At 42.0% G+C, this 27,128-nt stretch overlaps 1 protein-coding gene and 1 long non-coding RNA gene across 4 annotated transcripts in view; one reads left to right on the top strand and one right to left on the bottom strand.

The window, feature by feature from the left end:
• Positions 1–27,128, top strand: part of LOC101539425 (T cell receptor alpha chain MC.7.G5-like) — a 499,205-nt gene that overhangs the window by 322,039 nt on the left and 150,038 nt on the right. The gene's annotated exons all lie outside the window — the stretch shown is intronic.
• LOC129403576 (uncharacterized) lies at positions 8,746–25,759 on the bottom strand. Of its 3 annotated transcripts, none has more exons than XR_008629312.1 (4): positions 25,573–25,759; positions 25,249–25,465; positions 13,452–13,912; positions 8,746–9,987 (listed from the first exon to the last, which is right to left on the bottom strand). It is a non-coding gene; the product is annotated as an uncharacterized LOC129403576 (long non-coding RNA). The 3 variants fall into 3 exon arrangements; XR_008629311.1 differs by having other exon boundaries at positions 8,746–9,679; XR_008629313.1 differs by having other exon boundaries at positions 8,746–9,679; positions 13,452–13,898.

Below are 27,128 nucleotides of genomic sequence, written 5' to 3'. Positions count from 1 at the left end.
AGCACTCTAAGGCTTAAGGTATCAATCCTTCTAGGAGCAATTTTGTATTTCGATGGTCCCAAAAACTCAACACAGAAAACAGAATTTTAAGCACCAATAAAGGGGACTTGGGGCAAGGCATTTTCTTGAGCCTCTCACTCTTGGTCTTAACCTTCCTTTATTATAGGTTCAGTTATATTTATTTTTTAAAATTTATTTTTTTTTAATTAGTGAATCACCGTGAGGGTACGGTTACAGATTTATACATTTTTGTGCTCATGTTTCCCTCATACAAAGTTCGAGAGCCCATCCCTTCACCAGTGCCCGTTTTCCACCACCGGTAAACCCAGCATCTTTCCTACGCTCCCCAATACCATCTCCCCCCACCCCACCCTGCCACTGTGGCTGGTTCACAATAGAGATGTTGAGTGGCCACTGTGTTCAGACTCTAGTCTACATTCAGCCCGCATCACCCTTCCCCCGCTTGGCCTCCGACCGCATTATACTTGGTGATCCTTTCTCTCAGTTGCCCTCTCCCCAGTATGTGAGGCCTATAGGTTCAGTTTTATGAATGAGCACCCAACTACTGTACCTAAAACCACCTGGCAATCATTTGAATATGAAATCTCGGTTACCTGTCTTTTCTATACCATTCCTCTTCACTGAATTATCTTTTCTCCTCTTCATGTTGGTGGAAGGAAACCCAATGCAGAGGAAGCCTGGGAGAAGCTTTTTACCTCCCCACGCACTTAAGATCTTTTTTCTTGCACAAAGACTTTGGGTAAGTTCGTCCTCTCCCCACCAGAAACAGTCTTCCTGGGAGTCTTTTGTTTTGGTTTGGTTTGGTTTTTGTTTTGCTTTCAGGTCACACCCAGCAATGCTCAGGGCTTATTCCTGGCTCTGCATTTAGGGTTCATCCCTAGAAGTACTTGGGGAACCGTATGGGATTGAACCATAGGTGGATTGCATGCAAGGCAAACACTCTACCTGTACTATCTCTTGGGCCCCTTCCCCAGGAATCATTTAGTGAGTCTATCTAGTACAACTACAAAGTACACATGCATCTTCCAGGGAAACCCCACTATCCAAAACATCATAAACATCACTATGGTCACACCACTTGCTCTAGTGCAGTATACCCACAGCCTTGCCACCAACCTTCTAACTTCACATGTGTGTGTATACATGTGTGTGTGTGTGTGTGTGTGTGGTCACAATTATCCCAATATATATTTTGTATTACCCTAAGTCTTGGCATCCTGAGGTGATTTTTTTAATTACTTCTTTGTTCATTTGTCCTATTTTCCCTTTAAGGTTGTTTCTGAGATTATCTCAGGAAAAAAAAATGAGCCCCCTTAAGACAAGAGTGGGGGGGAGAGAAAGAAATGAGGTAAAATAGAAGCAGTGGTGGGAGGGAAAACTTTAGGAAAGGTGATTCAAAGAGAAAGAAACCTTGACCTCCATCAACCCTGACTCTCAAAATAAGATTGGCCTTAAGATGGCTTATTATTTATCCCAAATTAAAATTTCCTGGCTCTGCAGTCATTGTGTACACCATGAAAAGGAAACCATCATACAAAAGATGTAGTTATCCTCACAGTGGGAACAGTCACAGCCACGCTGATTCTGCTCCAAGAATAGAAAGATAACAGTGCTAAGTCAGGAACTCCGAAACTTTGGGTTTCAACAAATAGAATAATTTCTTAACAGGATGATAGTTATAAATGAAGGTAGTCAGAAAAGGAACTCTCTGATTCTTGTACAGGGCCTGGGTGGCCACAGACAATTCCAGCCTGTGCTCCTTCATGATGCGGTCACAAGCTGCCACGTGGCCTGGGAAACCCCCTGTCTGGGTGCAGAAGCCAAAAACCTCTTCACCCCACCCCTGCTTAGCTTTCCTGTATGTTATCTAATAGGCTGGACCTCTTTCTCTTGACTCAAGTTTTAAAAATTCCCAATCTTTAAACTCTACTATGGCAAAAACTTTGACTCGTTTTTCCTTTTACAGAATCTTCAGCACTTAGAGAGAAGTTGCATATATTTGGCACTCCATAACTATCTTCTGATCAGAGGATTTACTGACTCATTGATTCATTAAAAATCAACAAATTACTTCCTCCCTCTCTGAACAGAAACTGCTTAATGGACAATGACTGTCACAGTGCATGCAAGAAATTGTCAGTCCCTACCTTTTCTTATTCTTTTAGAGTCCCGAAACTCAGAATCAAGAACCCAATGTCTTTCAACAAAAACTACCTCCCTGGTTGTTTCTTTTCAGAGAATCAGCCTCGTGGGGCTGATAAGGGAATCACGCCACATGAGGAAAACACAGGCCCCAGGTGGCAGGGGGCATAGAGCCTCCTCTAAAGGGTCCTATTGGGTCACTGCCTTTGAACAAATCAGAGTGTGTCTTTTGATAGCACAAGCACCAACCACCCCCATGGACCTCTTTTCTTTATTGCTGCAGCAATGAAGCAGCCACCTGGCTATTGCAGATAAGATGGTCTGAGTGCTTTGTGCATGCAAATGCTTATGGTACAGCACTGAGGAGAACCACAGACGCCCTATGGGCTGGCTGTTCTGCATCACGCTGTCCTTTCTCTGTGTCTCCCAGGTAAATGGGTGCAGCTCTCCACCACTTCTTATTTCTCATCCCCCTCCCTTCCTTTTTTGGTTTAATCTTTGCCAGACAGCTCCTGCAGGATGGAAATTACACAGCCTCCAAAGAAGATGTCCATGATTGGGACAGACGTTAAGTTCCAATGCCAATATAACATTTCTGCCAAGAATTATGATTCTGTCTACTAGTATCTGCAGAGAGCTGACCAAAGACTCAAATATATCTCCCATGCCTTTCAAGGCCCCTTGGAATCTGAGAATTATCAGTTGTCTCTGGATAGAAAGTTGTCCTCCAGTACCTTAACCATTAAAAACCTGCGGCCAAGAGACAAAGCCATTTACCAACTATGTACTTCAGGCACCATGATGCATGCTGGGTGTCTCGCTGAGCAAAAATTGTAAACCTCAAGCAAACACAAGATTCAGAAGTTGTTCAATATGACAGGGGCTTCTCAGTGTCATCTTTTTTTTTGGCTTTTCTTGGGGTCACACCTGGCAATGCACAGGGGCCACTCCTGGCTCTACACTCAGGAATTACCCCTGGCGGTGCTCAGGGGACCATATGGGATGCTGGGAATCGAACCCGGGTTGGCCGCATGCAAGGCAAACTCCCTACCCTCTGTGCTCTCTCCAGCCCCTCTCAGTGTCATCTTGAGCTTCCCCCACCCATTCATCCATACATGCATTCAAAATTGAAGGGCCCTTGTAGTTTGCAAATTGATAGGTGAAGCACTGGGGATACAAAGGTAAAAACAAATAAGTACTTCTCAAATACCAAAATGTCTTCAGCAAGTTGCACCTCCTTGTGTTTATCTTGCTAAGCCAGGAGAAGGGAAATTGAATCCTGCTGTATTATTCAAGTATTCAACACGACAAATAAAATCACAGTCCATAAGACCCAGAAAAACCTATGAATTAAACTTAACATACAAAATCAAGGCCAGCGATTAATATTTTAATTATGAATCCTTGAAAACGAACAGCATTTCTTAAATCTTAAGAATAATATTATCTCCGTGCTCCACTGAGATTCAACCCGGGTGGCCACACTTTTGTGCGGCTGCTCTGCTGCTGATTGACCACGATCTGGAGGCCAGCTAGACTACTTTTGGTCCCAGCAACTGCTTGCAGCCATGTCTGTAGACTGTGAACTAAGCCATTGCCCCATGCTGCCCCAGGAAGAGAAATGATGCAATTTCTAACATAAATCTCCCTGGACTTAATTACTAAAATACAGAAGTCCTAAACCGCGCAGCCGCTATCGCTATGAAGTCACTATAGTGGCTGTCGCTATGAAGTCGCTATGAAGTGGCTATCGCGGCCTCGAGACTTCATATCTCTTCATTCTCAGCAATGGAAAACTAATTATCAAATGCTTCCTTGTCAGCAGAGCTGTTTTTTGGGGGGGAAACTCCAACAACAATAGTGAGTTTTGTGTTGAAATATGGAATGTAATCAAGGTAAAGAGAAAATGAAGTGAAATTTATCAGCTACGCAGGGGGGGTGGGGGGAGGTATACTGGGGTTTTTGGTGGTGGAATATGGGCACTGGTGAAGGGATGGGTGTTTGAGCAGTGTATAACTGAGACATAAGCCTGAGAACTTTGTAACTTTCTACATGGTGATTCAATAAAATAAATAATTTTTTAAAAAAATAATATTATCTCCATGTATATATAATGTCTATTAGATGCATATATACACACATATAGATATATAGAGAGATACATAGATACATAGATAAGAACAGGTAGCACAGTGCTATGATATGCTCAAGTAGACTCAGGAATCAGGCTTAATGAATTTTGAACTAGGCATTGATCTTCCACTTACTGACTAGCTATCTTCATGACCTTAAGGCAATTTGCTTTGTGCATTATTTTCTACTTTGATAAAATAATAACAATAATACCTACCATAGATGTCTGTTACAAGAATCAAATAAACCATTTCAAGCAATGCACTTAGAGAAAAACTTGGCACAGATGACATATTTGGCAAGTATTAACTGGCCTTATTGTTATTGATGGTGATGACTTGATGATGATGATTATTGCTCAATATCCATGTCCTTACTATTTGGCTTAAGCCTTTGGGAATTTGTTGATAAAAACATAAATAAATCTCTAGGACAATTACGTATACTATCCTACATTAGTGTCCCATTAGTAAGAACTTAATATCAATGGAAATTCAAAGAAATGCAATTCAAAAGACCTTCAGGACCTTTTTTTCAGTGGGTGCTGATAAATTATTAAGAGATTCCTACACACACAAAAATAAAACTAGAGAAAGTGATGTCTGCTTGACCCTCATAAAACAAGCAAATATAGACTTTATGAGATATTAAAACACAACAGTAGTCTCACTCATTAAATGGATAGTGAAATAATTTGCAAACATGCAGCTCAAAATAAAATTAAAGTTGTTTATGAACATAATTATAAATAAGAAATTAGTTCAATCAACATAACAGGCATACTTTATGACCAGAAAAGGCCCCCACTTCCAAGAAGATTACAGATTGAGTCAAAGGACACCAAACCTTTTGACATAAAAAAAAAAATGTGGAGGGACTGGAGCAATAGCACAGCGGGTAGGGCCTTTGCCTTGCACGCAGCTGACCCGGGTTCGATTCCCAGCATCGCCAGGAGTTGTTCCTGAGTGCAGAGCTAGGAGTAACCCCTGTGCATCACCGGGTGTGACCTAAAAAGCAAAAAAAATAAGTAGAAATAAAAAAAATAAAAAATAAGAAATAAAAAATATATATAAGAAAAATAAAGCTGTAGAAATAAGTACCAGGGTTAGACACTTGCCTTGCATGTGGCTGACCCAGGTTTGATCACCAGCACCAAGCCAGGTGCCCTGAGCACTGCTGGGCATCTCTCCCCCCTGCCCCCACAAAAATGAAACAGTCAAGTGAGGTTCATTCCAAGATGCAAGGAAAGCATATGCTCTGCAAAGAGACATCTGCACTGGTCCCTGTTTATGTCAGAAACCAACCATGGAAACTCCTTGGTGTGAATTGCTGAGTTGGGAACTGGGAATAGGTCAGATTGACTTCTATATTTTCTCTTCTGAAGACACAGTTTCCTGCTGCTTTAGATCCAGTATTTTTTCATCAGTGGAAACCCTAGTCCCCTGCTGCCTCGCTGGTTTTCTCATTTGCAGCCAACATATGGGCTCATCAGCACTGGTGCCCCCTAAGAGCAGACAAGGGCATGAAATAACATAAAATAGGAGACTTTTCTCAGGCCCAAGAACTGAAGACATATTCTGCAAAACTTGGCTTTGGATATCAGATTTCAAGGTGTTAACCCTGCTGAGACAGGCACAGCCAGGAGTGTTGGCTGAGAACATCACTTGCTCTTCTGCAAGGCACCTCGGCATTCTGAGGGACACAGCTCCAGAATTGCTGAAGGCTCAAGGGTAGTCTGCAGATTCCCTCAAGGATACTTACAGGGCTAGCAATCCTGCTTCATTCTCTGCCCGTAAGAAATGATTCTATAATTCCTTCCTGGAGCCATAATTCAAAGCTTCGTGCTATGTCACATGGCTTTAGGAAAACGGGTTCTATGAGACTATCACCAAGGTCTCTGGTTCTGCCATGCTAAGTGCCTCAAAAAGAGAAATCATCTTTCTGCCTTTTCAAAATGTGCTACTACCAAAGGTAACATTTGGATCGAGAAGAATAGTCACTAGAGAACTATTGACTCTGAGAGCAGAGCCCAGTCTAGGTTTCCTGAGAGTGATCACAGGAATCCAAAACAAACTGTAGAGGCACTGATGGCATAACTATATCTCCTAACCATTCCGTCACTGTGTAATGAAGTGCTCCACCTCCCCTCGCCATCTTTGGATGATACCATCAAAGAAAAGGTGAGTAGGAAGAGGAAACAGCTTTCCAAATGTTCACCAAGAAGCATGCCTCATGTGCTGGGGGAAAAGGCAGTTGGGATAGAAAAGTGACCACTAAGTCAATGATTGTTGGAGGGATCACTTGGGATGGGAGATATGTGCTGAAAGTAGATTGAGTATCTGTATTGCAAACCATGATGCCCAAAGTAGAAATAGAGTAAGAAGGAAAGTGCCTGCCACAAAGGCAGGGGTTAGGATGGGATGGGGGTGGCAGGAGGGATAATGGAAACATTGTGGTGGGAAATGTGCACTGGTGAAGGGATGGGAGTTCAATCATTGTATGACTGAAACTCATTCATGAAAACTTTGTAACTGTATCTCACAGTGATTCAATAAAAAAAGAATGCTCACCAAGTATCCATGAATCTCAGGGTCAAGCCTTTGAATGACTCATTATTTATTCAGTAGTGCACATCGGATATCTGCTATGTGCCAGTTACTGTGCCAAGGGCCATAGATGCGAATGGTCTTCTGCCATTTGGGAGTGCTTACTGGTGGGGGATTTGCTGCCTTAACAGAGGAACCCAACCACACACATGTTGGACTGAGAACGACTCCTTGGGGAGGAATTATAGGCTTGTTGCAGGAGGAAAGTTCAGGTTGGAATTAGGACCTTTAGACTTCAGGATGAGCTGGGCGATAAGTGCCAGGAAAAGATCCTCAAGGAAATGAGCTGAGACTAAATATGGAAAAGTTTGTTTATTTACATCCCAGAGTCCCAAGTCAGTAACAGAAACAACATTACAACTCCAAAAGTCCCAACTTGCCCCTATACTGTTTTGCTTGGCAGCTGCTCCAATTCGGTGCCACACAGCTGGGTAAGTGAGTCGCAGATGGAATATTGGCAGCCAAAATCTTTTCAGAGACAAATGACACTGTGATTTTCCTTGACACCCATTGAAACTCCTAACTAATTTCCAAAAATATCTCATGTTTGCTTTAAAACAGTCAGCGGGTCCAGACATTTCAGTAAAAACAAATCAGAGAAACAAAGTAATCCCTGCCTTGGAGCGATCTGAGCCCAAATCAGTCAGACAGAAGAACCACTTACTGACAGCTGCTCTGGGACACCAAGAAGTGAGGGCCTGACCAAGGGAAGGAGAAACACTGTTTCCTCTGTGCTATTGCTGTTCTGCTGTTGCTTGTTCAACCAACCAGCACCCTAGCAGAGAGCAGAGACAGCAGCAAGAAGCAGAGCAGACAAATGAGACATGTGTTCACAGAGATAAACAGGGGCACATCTCTGAGTCGGGCTGTGCTGGTATCTGAGAACTTGCAGAGTAATGAGGGAGAGATAAAATTTTAAGTTTTTTTAAAAAGGTCTCTCTCTCCCCCTCTCTGTCTCTCTGTCTCTCTGTCTCTGTCTCTGTCTCTCTCTCTCTGTCCCTCTCTCTCCCCTAAAGCACTCAACAAGAGCAGGGAGAGAAAGTATGTGTTCCCAAATCCAGAGCACAGTAGGTCCTGAAAGTTCCCATTAGAGAGAAAACTAAGAACTCTGACCCTCTCTCCCAGAGATATTTAAGTGGTCCTATGGATAGACGGTTGATATAAAGGCCCCAAATGACAGAAACTATCAAAGATAATGGCACTAGGCCTACGTACGAGCTGATTTAATATGGCTTCGGGATCTTCTAGCCTTTTCAAGTCCTGTTTGCTATTCATCCCTGACCTACCAAGGCTGAGTCTCTGGCTCATAGGTGGCCTCCACCCTCGGCTGCCAGAGGCAGTCCTTTGCCAAAGGTGAGAGAAGTTATTGTTACTTCCCATTGATCGCTGACATGGCCTCAATTCAGCTCAGGCAGGGAACTGTGACTAAGTCAATAAGCCAATCATGACAAAGCTGAGACTTGACACAAAGAAAACAGCATTGGTAGGTGGACCTACAAATGTGTGCCAGGCTCGAGAACGAACACTGCACATGTATTCACTCAACATCCTGGCAAGATAGCTGCAATTACACTATAAACCTGGTCACTGGTTAAGGCACCAAGCAAGATTTTTTTTTATAATTTATTTATTTTTAATTAGAGAATCACCGTGAGGGTACAGTTACAGATTTATACACTTTTGTGCTTATACTTCCCTCATACAAAGTTCGGGAACCCATCCCTTCACCAGTGTCCATTCTCCACCACCCGTAAACCCGGCGTCCCTCCCACCCTCCCCACTCCCATCTCCCCCCCACCCCACCCTGCCACTGTGGCAGGGCATTCCCTTCTGTTCTCTCTCTCTAATTAGCTGTTGTGGTTTGCAATAAAGGTGTTGAGTGGCCGCTGTGTTCAGTCTCTAGCCCTCATTCAGCCCGCAACTCCTTTCCCCCACATGGCCTTCAACTACAATGTAGTTGGTGATCGCTTCTCTGAGTTGCCCTTTCCCCGGAACGTGAGGCCAGCCGCGAAGCCATGGGGTCAACCTCCTGGTACTTATTTCTGCGGTTCTTGGGTATTAGTCTCCCACTCTGATATTCTATATACCATAGATGAGTGCAGTCTTTCTATGTCTGTCTCTCTCTTTCTGACTCATTTCACTCAGCATGAAACTTTTCATGCCCATCCACTTAACTACAAAATTCTTGACTTCCTTTTTTCTAACAGCTGCATAGTATTCCATTGTATAGATGTACCAAAGTTTCCTCAACCAGTCATCCGTTTTGGGGCATTCGGGTTTTTTCCAGATTCTGGCTATTGTAAACAGTGCTGCGATGAACATACATGTGCAGATGTTGTTTCGATTGTACTTTTTTGCCTCTCTGGGATATATTCCCAGCAGTGGTATTGCTGGGTCAAATGGGAGCTCAACCTCTAGTTTTCTGAGAATCGTCCATACTGTTTTCCAAAAGGGCTGAACCAGTCGGCATTCCCACCAGCAGTGTAGAAGGGTCCCTTTCTCCCCACATCCTCTCCAACAGCGGTTGCTTTTGTTCTTTTGGATGTGTGCCAGTCTCTGTGGTGTGAGGTGGTATCTCATGGTTGTTTTGATCTGCATCTCTCTGATGATTAGTGATGTAGAGCACTTTTTCATGTGCCTTTTGGCCATTCGTATTTCTTCCTTGGTAAAGTTTCTGTTCATTTCTTTGCCCCATTTTTTGATGGGGTTGGATGTTTTCTTCTTGTAGAGTTCAACCAGAGGCACCAAGCAAGATTTACACCCCAAGGTTTCTTGACCTGCAAAAGCAGTGTGTCATTCAAAAGTTTGTAAGTCTATAAATGTACCCCACAGTGATTCATAAAAAAAATAATAATAATTTAATTTAAAAAATAACCAACAGGAAGCCAGAGAGATACTACTAGGATTAAAGTACTAACCCTGCATGTGATCAACCTTGGTTTAATACATGCACTATGGGTAATCCCTGGCAGTGAGGAGATCAAGAAGTACTGTATTCTCTGTCCCTGGTACTGACCTGCCAGCCCTGTTGACAAAGGATCAGTGGCAGGAGTCTCCAAGCTTCCTGGGTACCATCTGGAAACCCCTCAAATATATAAAATAACCACCTAAGAAATCTTGAATTTACAAGTTGCAGTAAGAGAAGTTAAAAACTCATTGTATAAGTTCAATAGAAAACATATGAATTTTAGTAGTATTAATAAATTTAAAGGTAACTGAGAATAAAGTCCAGGACACAAAGAGAAGAAAAATGTGCCAGAAACCATGGGGATCCTGGATTAAGGTTAACAAGTACATGTAAGTGGCATTTCAAAAGAAGAGGGAAGGGAATAAAACAACATATAAGGAGAGAATAGTTGGAATGTTCCCAAACTGGTAAAAGACATCAACCGCCAAATCCATGCTATTCAAAGTCAGAAAAAGATGATGAAAATCACAAATAGACATAGAAATTTGTTAAAAGCAACACTAATATACATATATAGTCATGATTTTGGTCTTGTCACATTTTTGCTTCTTCACAATGTTTTCAAGTTTTATAATCGTAAAATATAATAAAATCCTGTTTATTGTTATTAAATAAAAGAGTGTGCCATTGACAAATGATATGGTAATGACACTACATAGGGATCAGGGGTGATGTCCAAATGTTAGCCACTAACAATCAACAACAGATTCTAGCTAGGTAGGTGATAGCTCTGTGGCAGACTAGCCAAGCCTGCCCTTGTGCCTTTACCCAGGGCCTCTCCATGTCCTGGGAACGGCTGAGACCCAGAGTCTGACCAAGTTAGGTCACTTCTTCCACACACCCCAGCAGAAGCAGCACTTCACCTTATGCCTCTAGAGCAGTTTCGATCTACCACTTCCAGGGTTTTTAATACGCCTTTGTCATGACTTCCTGTCTATCTCCCACTCAAAATGAAGCTCTCTGAGGGTAGATGCCTCATCTATTCACTCTGATGCCTGCCCAAACAGTGACTGACCTATGAGGGTAAGTTAGGGCGTGTGTGTTGAATAAAGAGTCTTACCTGGTCCCTCCTCCCTCTAGGGGAGTGACTAGCACCAAACCACCACGGTAACGGACCGCAGATGATCTGGGGCCAGCAGCAGAGAGCAGCCTCGCAGCACAGAGGCACCTCCCTGAAGCCATGCTGGGGGTCTGCCCTTTCTTCAGCCTCTGCTTCTTTGTCTTCTGTACAGGTCAGGACAAGCTGCTGGGTTTTTGCTGCAAGTGTGGGGGTTGGGGCTGGCGGTGGGGATATGCAGCAGAAGCAATTTTCCAGAGAGAGAGCCATGCTGAGCTTGTCTCTAGCAATCTCTCCCCAACTGGTGGGGGGGGGGGCTTCTCCACAGCCTCTCACTGAGGGTTTTCTCTTTCAGGGGCCCCCATGGATATAATTTTAGAACCAGACACCAGAACTCTGACGGTTCAAGTAGGAGAGCCTGTCACCTTCCGTTGCAGTGTAACGGGAGGAGATCTGAAGAACTATCAAATGAGCTGGTATAAGAAGAATGAAGATAATGCCCTGGTCCTGGTATACAAGCTAAGCAACAATTCTAATAATAATTTAAGGAATAATTTCAAAGGGGAAATCAATATCTTAATGAGTCAATATATACTTGACATTCCAAAAGCTACAACAAAAGATGTGGGGACTTACTACTGTGGATCCGATATCCACAGTGTTACAGTTACCACTTCTGACCGTCTCTGAAGCCCTGCCGCCCGCCCCCGCCCCCAACACACACACACCCGGGTCGAAGGAAGGTGGCAGATCCAGTTACAGATCCTTTGGCTAAAATGTGCACCACACCCCAGATGAGGCTACCTGATAACCTCAACAGTAACATCTGATAAGAGAGACAGCAGTGGGACTGAGACGAGGGCCCCATCTTCGTGCTCAGTTGAAGTGGCACTTCTTTATCAGTCAAGAAGGGCAAAAGAGGAGGTTATGCTGAGACACCCAGGGGCCCTGCATCTGTCTCTCACAGATTCCTGTGAAAAGGTTCAAAGAAACAGCCCTCTACCCTGAGAAGATCCTACTATTGTGGAAGCGGGATGTGATGAACAGAATTTCTACTCTCATGAGTGCTGTAGCTCATTGCAGTCTTTATTGTGAGAGTGTTTGTGTGCATAAACTAGATAAAGCAAGGGTAGTTTTCCATTACCATCGTAATCAAAATTTCCAAAGCTATTAGAGAGAGCTTTAACTCTTACTCTATGAAGAAGGATGAATAGACTCATTTCCTGAAGTGCCTCTATGAGTAGCTCAGGTATTGAATGTTTTATAACCTCCTCAGCTTACAGAGACATCCTGGAGACCCCTGGGATGGACATGGAGGGATATTGTACAGGCTTCCTTCTCTGCCAGTTGCTAAGAGAGACCTTAGAGACAAATTACTTGTGGAAATGTGGGATTTCTGATGTGATCATGAATCAACTGAATCCTAACTATGGGTTCCCAAGTCCTATGTTGAAATGGATGAGACAAAGCATTTGAGACTGTAAGGAGCCACACCAGAGGAAGCCACTGAGATCACTGATAGGCAGAGAGCTAAAAGGCAGAAATATTTCATTATCCTAAGAGAGTGTTCTCACCCTGTTGGCTCTAGTAGCCAAGTCCTTGCTTTACCTGCTCAAGTATCTCATCAGTCTGGGATTCTCTACACACACCAGTTATCAAGCAGTGAGCAGAGAAAGAGGGAGGGGGAAGATTAGAGACAACACAGACACAAATGGTGGAGGGTCAAGGGCATTTTGATAGTGGTGAAGGTGCATTATCTTTGTTCATCAGAACCATGCAAGTTAACACAATTGTAAGCATTTTACCTAAGTGACAATTTAAAAAATTAAAATTTTAAAGCTCAGGTGTTAGGATACAGAGTATAGACAAATGTGAGAAGAGCTGTCTATTGAGGCCTCTTGTTGAGTATTTCTTCCATTCTACTGTCATCTTCATCTTCTGTTTATTTTAGATGACACCACACCAAGTTCATAACATTGAGATAGATCATGGAAATAGAAAGATTATAACCATAAATCAAGATCTGGTCTAGGGCTGGAGTGATAGCACAGAGGGTAGGGCATTTGCCTTCTACGCAGCAAACCCGTATTCGATTCCCAGAATCCCATATGGCCCCCCAAGCACCACTAGGTGTAATTCCTGAGTGCATGAGCCAGTACTAACCCCTGTGCATCACCAGTGTGACCCAAAAAGCTCATCAATTTGCTCGAGTGGGCACCAGTAACATCTCCATTGTGAGACTTGTTGTTACCGGTTTTGGCATATCGAATATGCCATGGGGAGCTTGCCAGGCTCTGCCATGCAGGCGAGATACTCTTGGTGGCTTGCCAGGCTCTCCAAGAGGAATGGAGGAATTGAATCCAGGTTGGCCATGTGCAAGGCAAACGCCCTACCCACTGTACTATCACCAAAAAAAAAAAAAAATCTGGCCTAAGTCCTATCCTTATCAATGTGTTTACAATTTATGCTAAAAGACAGCATATTGGAAATTACAATGAGATATTACAAATTAAAAAGTATGTACCATATAACACTGAGAATTATCCAGTGCTCTGGAACCACTTAAAAACAGCTGAGGTTTGAAGGAGGTAGGACATGGACACATGAAAGGAAAAGGGTCTTTCAAAGTCACTGTTACTGTCACTCTCATCCCATTGCTCATCAATTTGCTCGAGCCGGCACCAGTAACATCTCCATTTTAAGACTTGTTTTCACTATTATATATTGTTATATAGTATGACCACAACATTTAGATACACAAAACAGTTTACTGTCTCATAATTTCTTTGGGTCCAGGCAGAGCTGAGTTGAGTCTTCTGGTTCAATCCTCCTCCAGTCAAGGTGTCGGCTGAGTTTCACTACTGAATTTCAAGTAGTTTCTGTAAGATAATCCACTTGTATGGATGATGGCCAGTCTTAAGTCCATACATAGGCATCTTCACAGGGCTTCTCATGAGATGGCAGCTTTCTTCTGAAAAACAGAGACTTAGGGAGAGAAAGAGTATGCAAGATGGCAAACATCTTGTATGTTTATGTAACCTAATCTTAGAAGCATCATCCCACTGCTTCTGCTATATTCTCTTCCCTTGAAATGAATCCAAAACTGCAGTCACAGTCAAAGGGAAGGGATTACATGAGCACAGGACTTCCAGGAGATAAAGGTCTTGCGGGGGCCATCTTAGAAGCCTTCTGCCACAGGGGATTAATACAACAGAAAAGGGAAATAAAGAAAAGGCTCAAAAACAAGTTGGTTGAGACCAACTTGTAACTCCTGACTACAGGAGATTTTATTTTATCTTATAAGACAGCATTTCTCAGACTTGATTGAACATGTAAAGCACCTGGAGAGATTTATTTCTAATCAGGTTCTTGAGCACCAGCTGCAAAGATTCTAATTCTGTCTATCTGGAGGGAGGCCCAGGAACATGTATTTATTTATAATAAGTACTCTAGGGCTTCTGATGCAGGTGGCCCAAGGACTTGCTTGGAGAAATTCTGCTGCAAGTTACAGGATAATGTTTGATACTTCGTATAAGGAAGATAGTTCCAGGTTCTCTGCCCTGGTTACAGGAAAATGAATGGGAGATGTCAAGGCATCTCTTGAACAGTGATTCACAATTCCAACAGCAGATTTGAATCATTTGGAAAAATTCTCTGAAATATCAATATCTGCAAAATATTCCCATGCACATTAATTGAATTGGTGTGAGCATAGAACTCTGGCTTCCCAAGAAGTGCAGCTCTGCTCAATCCAAAGAGTAAGACCATGTTAATCCATATATCTCTGGACCAACAGCAGGAGACCCCTTGCAAGTCCGTCAGAAATGCACAAAACCATAAACCACACTTTATCTACTGAATTGGAATCTGCATTTTAACACAATTCCCTCAGTGAATTATATGCATCTTAAAATCTTAGAAACAATGGTCTGGCTGTGCCATAATTATTGAGAAAATCCTCAGAGGTAGAGAAATATAAATCAGCTTTTCCCAAACACCACCCAAGAGCCTATAATTGTAAAACTCTCCTAAAGGGATTCCAATGTGCAGCCAGGTGTGGAATTCACACAGTAAGCAGTCAGTCATCACCAAATCAGAGAGCATATTATCTGTGTTACTTAATATAATATTATCATTGGGAACTATTAAGTCCTTGTATGAGCCTATGAAGAAGGCATTATGTAAATCCTAATTGTGACCTTTTCTAATTTATCCACAAGCAGATTAGGGAGTGAATTAATATTTATTGAGATTATGTCTTTTTTAACAGCACCATATAACCTTTATGGATGATCTGCTGCTACCCAGGAATCCATGCCACCCCCTCCGAGTTAAAATCAAGCTAGAAATAAACAACATGAATGAGGAGGCTAGGGAGGTTGTAGTTTGCCTTGCATGTGACCATTCCCAGCTCAATGCCCAGCACTCATGGCATAGTGTCCCCTTAGTTCACCGGGACTGATCTCTGAGCACAGAGCCGAGAATAAGTCCTGAGCCTTGCTGAGTGTGGCCCAATCCACCTCTCAAAGAAAGATGTGTAAACATACAAAAAGAAAGGGAGTACCACACTGGGCACAGGGCAGCGGCGCTCTATTTCTCCTGCTGCTCGTGTTCGCTAGTCTCACTCCGCTTCCCCCACCCCGGGGAGGTTGATGGCGATGACGAGGCAGGCGAAGGAAGGAACGAGGGCCAGGCTGGTTGGTCTCAGTTGCAGTTTATTCTATTCCCATCTCCATTCTCCTCTGATTCTCCTCCTGCTTCTTCCTCCCCCATGCTACTTAATTCTCCTTCTCTGGATCTGGATCTGGGTTTAGCTTCTCCAGATCTGGCACTGGGACTGGCCCCTAGCCCACTCTTACAGCCTAGTTAAATCCCCCAGCATGAGGGGTTAGGGCTTACACATAGGTGTGGTCACAATCAATAGGGGTAAAATTCTTTCCCTCAGGGGATGCTTCTTCTAGGACAGATTCTCTTTTAGCAGGATACCCACCCAAGAGCAAAATCCCATGGGTGTGTTTCTCTTCTCCTTGTCCAACTAACATGTAAGTATTCATAATATTAATCATTTCTATGGACACAGCAAGAGATGCGTTAAGCTTATAGAATTGCTCTCCTGGGGTTATCTCGATCTCAGACTACAGTGCTCAGGCCAGATTAGTCTTTCCTATCCCTGGCAGGGTCCTAGTCTCGTCATTGCTTTTGGATCATGACAGCATTTGTCCATAACCAAGCTCTTAACTTATGGTTAAGCATTAGGCACTTTGGCCAGGCCCATTTCGATGCCAGGGTAGCACATAACTCACCTCTTGCCCTGGGTCTGTCCTGTCCCTCGTCAGAACCCTGCTTTTGGGGGTGCAAGGAAGTAAGGGCAGCTGAGGCTTAAGTCGAGAAAGCAGATGCCCGGGAGTGAATAATATTTGAAGCCAATTAAATCCCATGTTACAAAAGCATATTAACAACTGTCTTTCTTTGTCCATACAAAAAGGACATTGTTTTAAAAGGAAACTATTCAGGGGCTGGAGCGATAGCATAGCGGGTAGGGCGTTTACCTTGCATGCGGCCGACCCGGGTTCGAATCCCAGCATCCCATATGGTCCCCTGAGCACCGCCAGGAGTAATTCCTGAGTGTAGAACCAGGAGTAACCCCTGTGCATTTCCCCGGGTGTGACCCAAAAAGCAAAAAAAAAAAAAAAAAGTAAACTATTCAAAAGACACAAGGAGAGGAAAAAGGCAATATTAACTTACAATGCAAGTTTCAGTGTCCTAGAAAGGTCTGACCTTACAAATTAAGAGAGTCTGATTAGGGGGGAAAGCTGATTAACTGGTTGGGAAAGAGAGCATAGAGAAGTGGTTACAGATAGACAAAGGAATGGGAGTGACTCGGGAGCACTTTGATGGGTGTAACCCGATATATCTAAGCGCTCCTTGTGGCAAGGAGAACAGGATGTCCCAATGTTGTCTTAAAATTAGTTTAGAAATTATTACCAGATAAACCTAAACTCTATGGCAAGGGAGAAAGGACAAACCAATGATATCCTACATAAGAAAATTTGTGTCTGATTAAGTCTGCTTAGGAAGAAAGGGGTCAGGAGATAAGGATGTGTATCCCTGGTCATCCATTTCTCCTGCTGAATGTATGAGAACATGAACTCTGGTCAGTGTTGGTGTGAAGAAACCTAGAACCCGAGATAGACATAGACTGAGGATCAAAACAGAACCTGGAGCCAAGGAACAGGGACGTTTCTGGGAAAGCATCAGATTGCACAACTACCTAAAAGTCTGAACACAAAATAATGGAAAAATAAACCAGACAAAAAATAAAGTTGAAGACCGAGAAATTCCCTGGAATTTCCCTGCAGTTAACAAAGAAACTCTTTCATTTGATATCTGAAGCTCTGGGTTTGGGTGAAGAAAAGATCACCAAAGGCTCTAGCATAGTAAGGCCATGAACTAAGTGTGTCTGCAGAAATCCCAAAACCAAATGAATGATATGAATCAGCCAATATTTTTGTACTGGCCGTATTCTTCCTCACTGCATTGGCAAGGGTAATTGAGAGCTAACTAGATTCACTTTATTAATGTTCTTCTTTCTTTGATTGATATCCATCATTAAAAGGTCTCACTTGAAAGAGTTCAGAGCAGTAAAAAATATCCCAGAATGTTTTGTCCATGACCTAAAGTCTTTGAGTGCTAATTTGGGTGCATGGCAATATGTCCAAATAAGAGGCAAGGCATGCCACTTCTTTAAAAAAATTTATTTACTTAGAAGTTCCTTTTGCTGGAGCTGGCACCAGTAGTAATATCTCCATTGTGAAACTTGTTGTTACTGTTTTTGGCAAATCAATGAACAACGGGACGACAGTGCTACAGTGCTACAGAATTTCCTTAACATTTTTTTCTTGTAATATTTTTTATTATTGATTAAGGTTCTGTGATTTACAATACTTTTATTGGTGGTTTCCCATGCACAGAATTCTAATATTGCACCTGTCACCAGTCTAGAATTATGTGCACCTCCTTCCCAAAAACACCCCAATAATCGTCCCTGTCAGCGCCCCCCCTCCACTGCCCCACCACCAGTTCAATTATGTTGACCAGTTAGGCATGTCACTTTTAACGAACACCCAAGCAAGAGCCCTTGTATGTCTACAAAAGGAAAATACGATTGCACAAAGGCAGAAAGAAGGTGGTACCTAATGTCCAGAATAGTGTCACTGATGGCTGCACATAGTTCCAGTGTCATGGAGCAGTGATATGGAGTAAGAGGTGTTAAGAAAATAGAGTCATAATATCCTTCTTCCTTTGCAACAGAGGAACTCACACACAAACAAGGAGTAGGATGTATTTTCTATCACACACTGTATATCTGGAAGATGTCACAACCCTGATAAATTTGCTCATTAAAACATCCTGAAAGTGCCTGGGGAGAATATAGGTAAGACCCAAGTAAGGAAAAGCACTCAAGGAAATCCTTCATCCTGAACAATTTAGACCTTAAACATAAACTAAGAGTTAGTCACAGAATTTAAAAGCTGGGGTAGGGGAGTGGGGGGAGGAGGGGAATCTTAAAGGAATCACTTCATTCCTTTTTCTGTGTTCATTTAATATCGATTGAATACTCATCCAGTATCAATTCGAATATTTTCTATGAAAAAAGTCAATTTATTATACCACATCAAAATCTGCTTCCTTCTGATTTTATATTTTGATATTTTTCTTTGCTTTCTGAAGCAACCCAAAGTTCCTGTTTTCAAATACTTAAAGTTCTCTATCACAATCACTCTACCCAGCTCTTGTATCTCTATACCCCTTTCTCTTAATCACTAGCCATTTCTTATAAAATTTCAGAGGTTAGTCTCCTTGAGGGAATAATTCAAGTTTCATAGAATTTTTATGCTGTAGACAAATTTAAGTACTATGACTAGCTCATACTGGGTCATCAATACATATGATTTTGTTACAGCAATTAATATTTATGTTTCCACCTGACAATTCCACACCCACTTCAATGCCTCCAACTTTATCTCAACTCCATGACTTAAATTAAGCCCTTCCCTGTAAATATCAGGGAAACCTGTGGGTGGCGGCACACATGTCCGTACTACACGAGGCGGCCCTGTGTTCAATTCTCAGCACCACAAGCCTCTCAAACACCACAGGCTGTAATGTAGCCCTGGTGGCTCTGAAATACTATGAGTAATCTCCACCCCCTAAAACAACAACAGTAACAACAACAACAAATATAAGGCTGGCAACGTTGCTGAAGTAGTAGAGCACATGCCTTTCATATGCGGGACCCTAAATTTGATCACCAGAGTCACTTGGAATGACCCTGCTACTCCACTAAGTACCACTGGGTGTGGCCTCCGCAATAAAAGAAACAACTGAAATATATGTGCCCGGTCTTCATCTTAGTTGAATAATGCCATCATTTCAAACCTACTGCCTTCTTCATCCTTCACTAAAAACACTGGTCTATTGTTTTCTTTTTGAATCACCTCACTAGCCTTTGAATGAGCTCTTTGGTCTTTGGGATAATCCGTATATCCTACTCATAGCATCAATTTAAATACAAAATACGATCATACCATTCCCCTGATTTAAGATCCTTTAAAATTTTTAAATCACCTTTAAACCAGTTCCCACTGCTTACTGACAAAAGAAGAAAGTCTATAAAGCACCTCCTAGAAGCTCCATAGACTGACCCCTTCTTATTTTCATTGCCAATATTTCTCACCTCTTTATCCCTCATTTTCCACATACATGTCAAACCCCTTCTAGTTCCTGAAACACAGCAGCTGCCTTCCTGCCCCTGGGCCCTTGCACATGTCATCTCCTCTCCAAGGAATATAGCCATCTCCTCATCATTTGTTTGACTCCTTCTCATCTTTTGGATACAGTTTGCACCTCAGATCTTCCAGTAGGTTCACAATTTGGTTTTTTATGTACTTTCGTGGACTGGAGCCGATAGCACAGTGGGTAGAGAGCCTGGTAAGCTACTGAGAGTATTCTGCCTGCACGGCAGAGTCTGGCAAGCTATCCGTGGCATACTCGATATGCCAAAAACAGTAACACCAAGTTTCACAATGGAGACATTACTGGTGCCCGTTCAAGCAAATGGATGAGCAACGGGACAACAGTGCTACAGTGCAGTGCTATGCACTTCCGTACATCTGTCTATAATAATAGCACATTAGCTATTTTATTTTATTAAATCCCCATGATTTAGAAAGTTATTCATAGTTGTATTTTAGACATATTATGTTCCAGCACCAATTCCACCACTGGTATCTTCTATCCTCCACCAGAGTTCCCAAGTTCCAGTCCCCCTGACCCTATCCCCAGCCTGCCACTTTGACAGTCACCTTTTTAAGTTTGTTTGTTGAAGCTTGAATCTCTTGTATCATTAATTATTTTACTAGTTTGTAATATCTGCAAGATCAAGGACTATATCTGCTTCAGCTTATCATTGAACCTGAGAAAATGTATAAATGTACATTTTCTATATGAATTAGTGAATCATCATAACTGACTTTGAGATGCAGTAGGATCCCAGCCTTCCTATAGTCTTAAATTCGAGTGGTCTTGGGGGACCCAGAGTCGTCCTGAGCTTAAGGCCGAAGATTATTTTAGAGATTGATATTCTCTTCCTTTATTTAGCGTTCGGACATGCTCATGACACACAGAACAGCTGAAAATCAAAGGACCCTCCATACACCTGGGTCACTTTCTACATAGGGATCCCAGACAAGTAAGTGAACACACTCAGAGTGGTTGGCCAGTTCAAAGGAAGTAGAGGAGCCAATATAATTATGATTTCCTCAGCAACTCCTAACTAGGCTTATGATGCACCCTTTTGGTGTTTTGGATTTGGGGTAGAAGTTCAAGTAGCTCTATTATTAAAATTCACAAGTCTGTAATTATAGGGATACATAACCTTATCTCTCAAATATGTACTGAGCATAGATAATGTTCCCAGTGCTATGCCACATACTGAGTTACAAACTGGCAAAAATTCTCAACTCTTGTTTTCAAGGTGCTCTTTCTAGTAGAATAAACATACATGAAGATAAAACATATTCACAGCATAAGGAGCAAACCTTTGTATGGAGATATACACTCATATGCAGTGATGGGTGATGGTTCAGAGTTCAGGAAAGCTTCTTAGAATAGGGGATATAAGTTCATAACAGAAAACACTTTCTTTTCTGAGGTAATATATGCCTGAAGATAGCTTAAAATGATCCAGAAAGGAGGATGGTTTTCTTCAGTAGTTTCACATACATGCATGCATATGCGCACGAGCGCGCGCACGCGCGCGCACACACACACACACACACACACACACATACACACAAACATACACATGCACATACACACTTTGATTATGATTTCTACAGTTATAATAAATAAGTTAAAATTTGTTGGGAAAAGACCGAACTCAGACTAGCCAGTCTCCTTTTGTGGGAAAGCTCGTGTCTATCAGAGCTTCTCTAAGGGCCCCCTAATCACAGATGTGGCAAATTCCCTGTGAAATCTAAGAGATTTCCAAAATGCCACTATTGTACACCAAAAACCATACAGCTAAATGGCAAATAAAGAATCAAGAAAAGCTAGAGGATAGGGAGTAGGAAAGAAGAACAGTGTTTCCTTCCATACTATGATTTCCTTTAAATTTGCAGTAGGGAGGCAGAGGCTGCGAGGAAGTTGTAGATATACCTAGCAGTGCTCAGGAGCTAATAATGTCTCTGTGCTCAGGAGTTATCTCTGATGGTAAAGTAAGGAGAGGTGTTGTAGCAACATGAAAGGCAAAATGCTTTATCTTCTTTTTTTTTTTTTTTGCTCTTTGGATCACACCCAGAGATGCACAGGGGTTACTCCTGGCTCTGCACTCAGGAATTACCCCTGGCGGTGCTCAGGGGACTATATGGGATGCTGGGAATCGAACCTGGGTCAGCCACGTGCAAGGCAAACACCCTACCCGCTGTGCTATTGCTCCAGCCCCAAAATGCCTTATCTTCTGTTCTATCTCTCCAGCCCAACACTTTTCATTTGTGTTTGTAATAACGAGCTCCCCAAAAACTCTGGAATTATCCAGAATGTGATGCTACTAGGCACTGACTTCCTCACCTTGCTTCTAGAAACTGAGTTATCTGGAGAGGTGATTAAAAAGCAAGGTGCTCCATAGGGAGAAAGATAATGCTAGTGGGACTGGTCTTGAATCTCCACTCCCGCACATTTATTATTTCACTGGGTTTAAAATGCTGAGATTGTTCTCAGATATGCCAGCCCCTTATAACCTACACTAAATTTATAAATCTTTATCTGAGCTTATTGAGTTGTTTCCATTCAAGAAGTTGTTTTTAGTCAGAGCAAGAATAATGCTTTTCTCTTATGAAGTATAAAGTATTCCACTACAAAGTCCAGCTGGGAGAGCACAATGCGCTGAGCATATGCATTGCATATGAGAGGCCTGGGTTTGATCCTAGCACAGCAAGATGCCCTGAGCACCACCATGAGTGAGACCCTAAGCACCAGGGTAGCCCCAAATCACTGCCAACTGTGGCCCCCAAGCAAAAAATAAATTGAGCCATTCTGTTTTCTCTCTCTTTTGAAATTTTAATTTAATTTTATTTTTTACTGAATCACCATGAGATACACAGTTAAAAAGTTTTTCATGATTGAGTTTCAGTCATACAATGTTCCAACACCCATTCCTTCATCAGTGTACATTTCCCACCACCAATTTCCCCAGTTTACCTCCCACCCCCACCCACTCCCACCCCAAGCCTACCTCCGTGACAGACACTTTTCTCCTTCTTCTTCTTTTGGGCACTTGGTTCACAATACAGATACTGAAAGGTTATCACATATATCCATTTACCTCCTTTCAGAACTCAATTTTGTCCAGAGTGATCATTTCCAGCTACGATTGTCATCATTGTCCCTTCTCTGTCCAAACTACCTTCTGCCTCCTCCCCCTTATGGCAAGTTTCCAATCATGGACCAAACCTCCTGGCCCCATATCTACTATGCTTGGGTTGTAATCTCATACTATTTTTTTTATATCCAGCAAATGAGTGCAATTATTCTATGTCTGTCCCTCTCCCTCTAACTCATTTCACTCATCATGATACTCTCCATGTCCACTCATTTATAGACAAATTTCATTATTTCATTTTCATGGTGGCTGAGTAGTAGTCCATTGCGTTGTACTAGTCCAACTTGTTGTACCATAGTTTCTTTATCTGCTCATCTGCTCTCAGGCACTTGTGTTGTTTCCTGATTCTGGCTATTGTGAATAGTGCTGCAATGAACACAGAAGTGCAGGTGGCTGTCCTGCATTGTGTTTTGGGGGCTCCAGAGTATATTCCCAGTGGTAGTATTGCTGGCTCATGTGGAAGCTCAATTTCTAGTTTTTTTGAGGAATGTTCATACTATTTTTCAAAAAGGATGGACCCATTTGCATTTGTACCAACAATGTTATTCTAATATGGTCAGTCTTCTAGAGTTTTGTATGGAAAAAAATTCTCATATTCATATCAACTTTTCATAATTGATTCATCGTATAAGTGAACTCTTTCATGGTACAGTGCTAATGTCTCAATAGCTTGGGTATTAAACCTTTACTTTTTTTCTTTTTCTTTTCAAAATTTATAGATACATACAGGTGACTAGTAATATCTGCTCCCTGTCTTCTCCTGGCAAAATCCAGAAAAAAAGTAACTTGCTCTTTGCTATGGACTATTCTCAGGGAAGATGCATAAGAACAATAGAGAGGCTAGAGGTAACTCAGGATGCTCCTTAAACTTCAATTCAAACATGGTCTACATCATATCCATCACATTCATCATCCAAAACCTTTCAGAGCCAAGCCCAAAATTAACTGGGCAGGACTTGTACCTGGCCCACAGAAGAGATTTCAAGGAACACAGAAATGGGAAGAAATTTAGTTAGGAGGAATGGAAGACTTTTAAACAATGCCACCATTACTAATATATTTGCCATATTCTTTGATAACAGCTATGTCATTTGTATCAACATGAGGAGTCTCCTGTATCAATAGAAAAGAAAATTTTTCTTCTTAGAAAAATTCTGGAACATGGGACTGGAGCAATGGCACAGCAGATAGGGCGTTTGCCTTGCATGTGGTCGAGTCAGGTCTGATTCCGAGCATCCCATAAGGTCCCCTGAGCACCCCCATTAGTAATTCCTGAGTGCATGAGCCAGGAGTAAACCCTGTGCACCGCTGGGTGTGACCCAAAAAGAAAACAAAAAAGAAAAACTCTGGGACAACATGTGCCAAATTGTTCTTTGAAATGTCATCATCCTTCACAATATTAACAGTTGTTAAGCATCTGAAAAAAACTATTCTAAGATCAAACAAGGTTAGCAAATATTCTGTTTTAATAGCCTTTTAATAGTCATGAGTTCTAACAGTATATGAAATTCTTGAAGAACACATGCTATAAAGAATACTTACTTAACCTAGGAGTGGGATCACAAAATTCTTTCTGAAATGCCATAACCATTAATATCTCATGAGACTCTAGTGGCCAACCCTGCCCTAAAGGATTTTGGGAGGATTTCCAGATGAATTCTTGTCTTATTTCTGTGCATCCTTATGGAAGGATAGCCTAGAGTGCAGAGAGGAGGTATCCACGAGACCAAGAGGTTTGTACAGGCCTCCAGAAGAGTCTTGAATTATTTGCTAAGAACAAGTTCCAGGTTAGGAATCTGAAAATACTATTCAGATGCTACTCTTTACCTACTGAGTAAGGTACAAACCCCTGAGACTGTCTTTTAGTTCTTCTCTTATTTACGCATCAAGTATAATGAGTCCTTTCCTGTGCCAAGAACAGTGCCAGGTACTTAGTACCGAGTAGAAGTAAGATAAATATGGCCCCTGCCTTCATGGACTTACCAGTTTGAAATCTGTGGAGAAAGAACAGTGAAGAAATGCAGAAATAAATAGCCAAAGATCATACAGATTCTCTGCTCTGTATCATGGACCACAGTTTCTTCTTGAAAGACTGTCCACATTCAGCTTCTGATATGCCACAGTTACTGGTTTTCTTCTATTTCAGGACCTCTTCTTTGTCACCCTGGCAAGCTTTACCTCCTATCTAGCTTCTAAATATAGAATACCCAGCGCCCTGGCCTGGGTCTCTCTTCTCTTCTGTATCTCTCCCCAGGTGAACTCATTTCAGCTCACAGCATTAAATTTCTATGTGCTCATGATGCACAAATTTCTATCTCCAATGCAAAAATTCTCCTCTGAGGATGTAATGTCTCCCCACTTGAGCCACCTTTGCACTTACCTCTTGAGTTATCACTTGTGTTCTCTCTTTTTCCATGGGTGTTGGTATACTTCCTTTATCCTCCTCCCAATTTGCAAACCCCTTGAGGGCAGGAATCCTTGGTCTGTTTCATCTTCAGTTGCCATAGTTGGTCTGTTTCATATCAGCATGGTATAGCAAGTCTTCAATATATGATTATTGAATTTAATGCTCGAACTGAATTCTGCTTTAGGGACTTCTGAAACACAGATGTAATGAAAGGGAATATTTTATTTAAAGAAATAATGGCTCCTCTCTCTGTGTTTCTAAATGAACAATCTCAGATGAGAGAACACAGCTACATACATTGACATGAGGTGAATACTTAAATTTAAAAATGCTAAATCAAGCCGATATCATCCCTCGTGGTCACAAAAGCTGCTGTAGAGGTTTTATAAATTGCCTCCATTCCCGCACCCCATCTGGCGAGGCTGGCATGTTGCAGCCACGGACGACTTACTCTTCACAATAGTCCCCACTTGGGTCTACTCTCTGTTTGGAAATGAAAAGATAAAAAAGAAAATGACATGAGCTTGCCTAAACTCTCCCACCCCACCAGAGCAAGCGATTCAACCACATAATGCTGATTTTGTGTGTTAGATTCTGAGCCAAACAGGAGGTCAGAAGAGGAAGACCCCGCTGGATTCAGGAAAGATGTTTTCGCAGCAGCTCTAATGAAAGCACATGGCAATTGCTCTTCCCATCCTTCATTAGATTTCTTCTTAATTTAGTCACCATGATTTACAATGGGCTAGAACGATAGCACAGTGGGTAGGGCGTTTGCCTTGCACGCAGCCAACCCAGGGTCGATTCCTCCATCCCTCTCAGAGAGCCCAGGAAGCTACCAAGAGTATTCAATATGCCAAAAACAGTAACAAGTCTCACAATGGAGACATTACTTGTGCCCGCTCAAGTAAATCGATGAACAATGAGATGACAATGTTGCAGTGATACAGTGATTTACAATACTGTTAATAATAAAGTGGCAGGCCTGCAATGATCCAACACCACACCCACTACCAAAGTGTTAGTATCCCTATAGCAGTGTCTCAAGTTCCCCTCCCACGTCCATCCCTATCCCACACCAATACTACCACATTGGAAAACAGTTCTATAGGTCAACTCTCACAGTCTGTTGCCATTGGTCATTTGTGATTTTTATACTGTGTTTCTTTATATCCCACATATAAGAGATCATTCTGTACATCTCCTTCTAAAGGACTTCACATGACATGATACTTTAGTTTCATTAGTGTAATAGTACATTGCATGATTTCATCTTTTCTCATAGCTTAGTATTCCACTGTGCGTGTATACCACAGTTGCTTTATCTAATCATCTGTTCTTGTACCCTTGGGTTGTTTCAGATCTTGGCTATTGTGATTAGTGCTGCATTGAACATAGGAATTTAAATGTCTTTGTGAAATGGCATTTGGGGGCCTTTAAGGTAGATGCCAAGAAGCAGAATTGCTCGTTCTATGGAAGTTCAATTTTTAAGTTTTCAGGAAGTCCCCATACTGTTTCCACAGAAGCTGAACCATACAACCTTCCCACCACAGTGGATACAAGTTCCTTTTCCCCTCAACCCCACTAGCACTGGTTGTTGTTTTTTTTTTTCTTTTTTGGTGTGTGCTTGTTACACTAGTGCAAGGTGATAATTTCATTGATGTTTTAATTTGCATTTCCCTGGTAAGTGATGAAGACCATTTTTTTTAATATGGCCACCTTATGTCTTTGAGGAAATGTCTGTTCAGATTTTTCGCATTTTTGGGATGGGGTTGATTCTTTTGTTGTCATTGTTGTTAAGCTTTTTGCTTGCTTTATAAATCTTGGACGTTAGCCTTTGTCAGTTTCATCTGAAT

Source organism: Sorex araneus, chromosome 3 (assembly GCF_027595985.1).
Source record: "Sorex araneus isolate mSorAra2 chromosome 3, mSorAra2.pri, whole genome shotgun sequence".
Taxonomy (NCBI): domain Eukaryota; kingdom Metazoa; phylum Chordata; class Mammalia; order Eulipotyphla; family Soricidae; genus Sorex; species Sorex araneus.
This window is presented reverse-complemented; position numbering and strand designations above follow the sequence as displayed.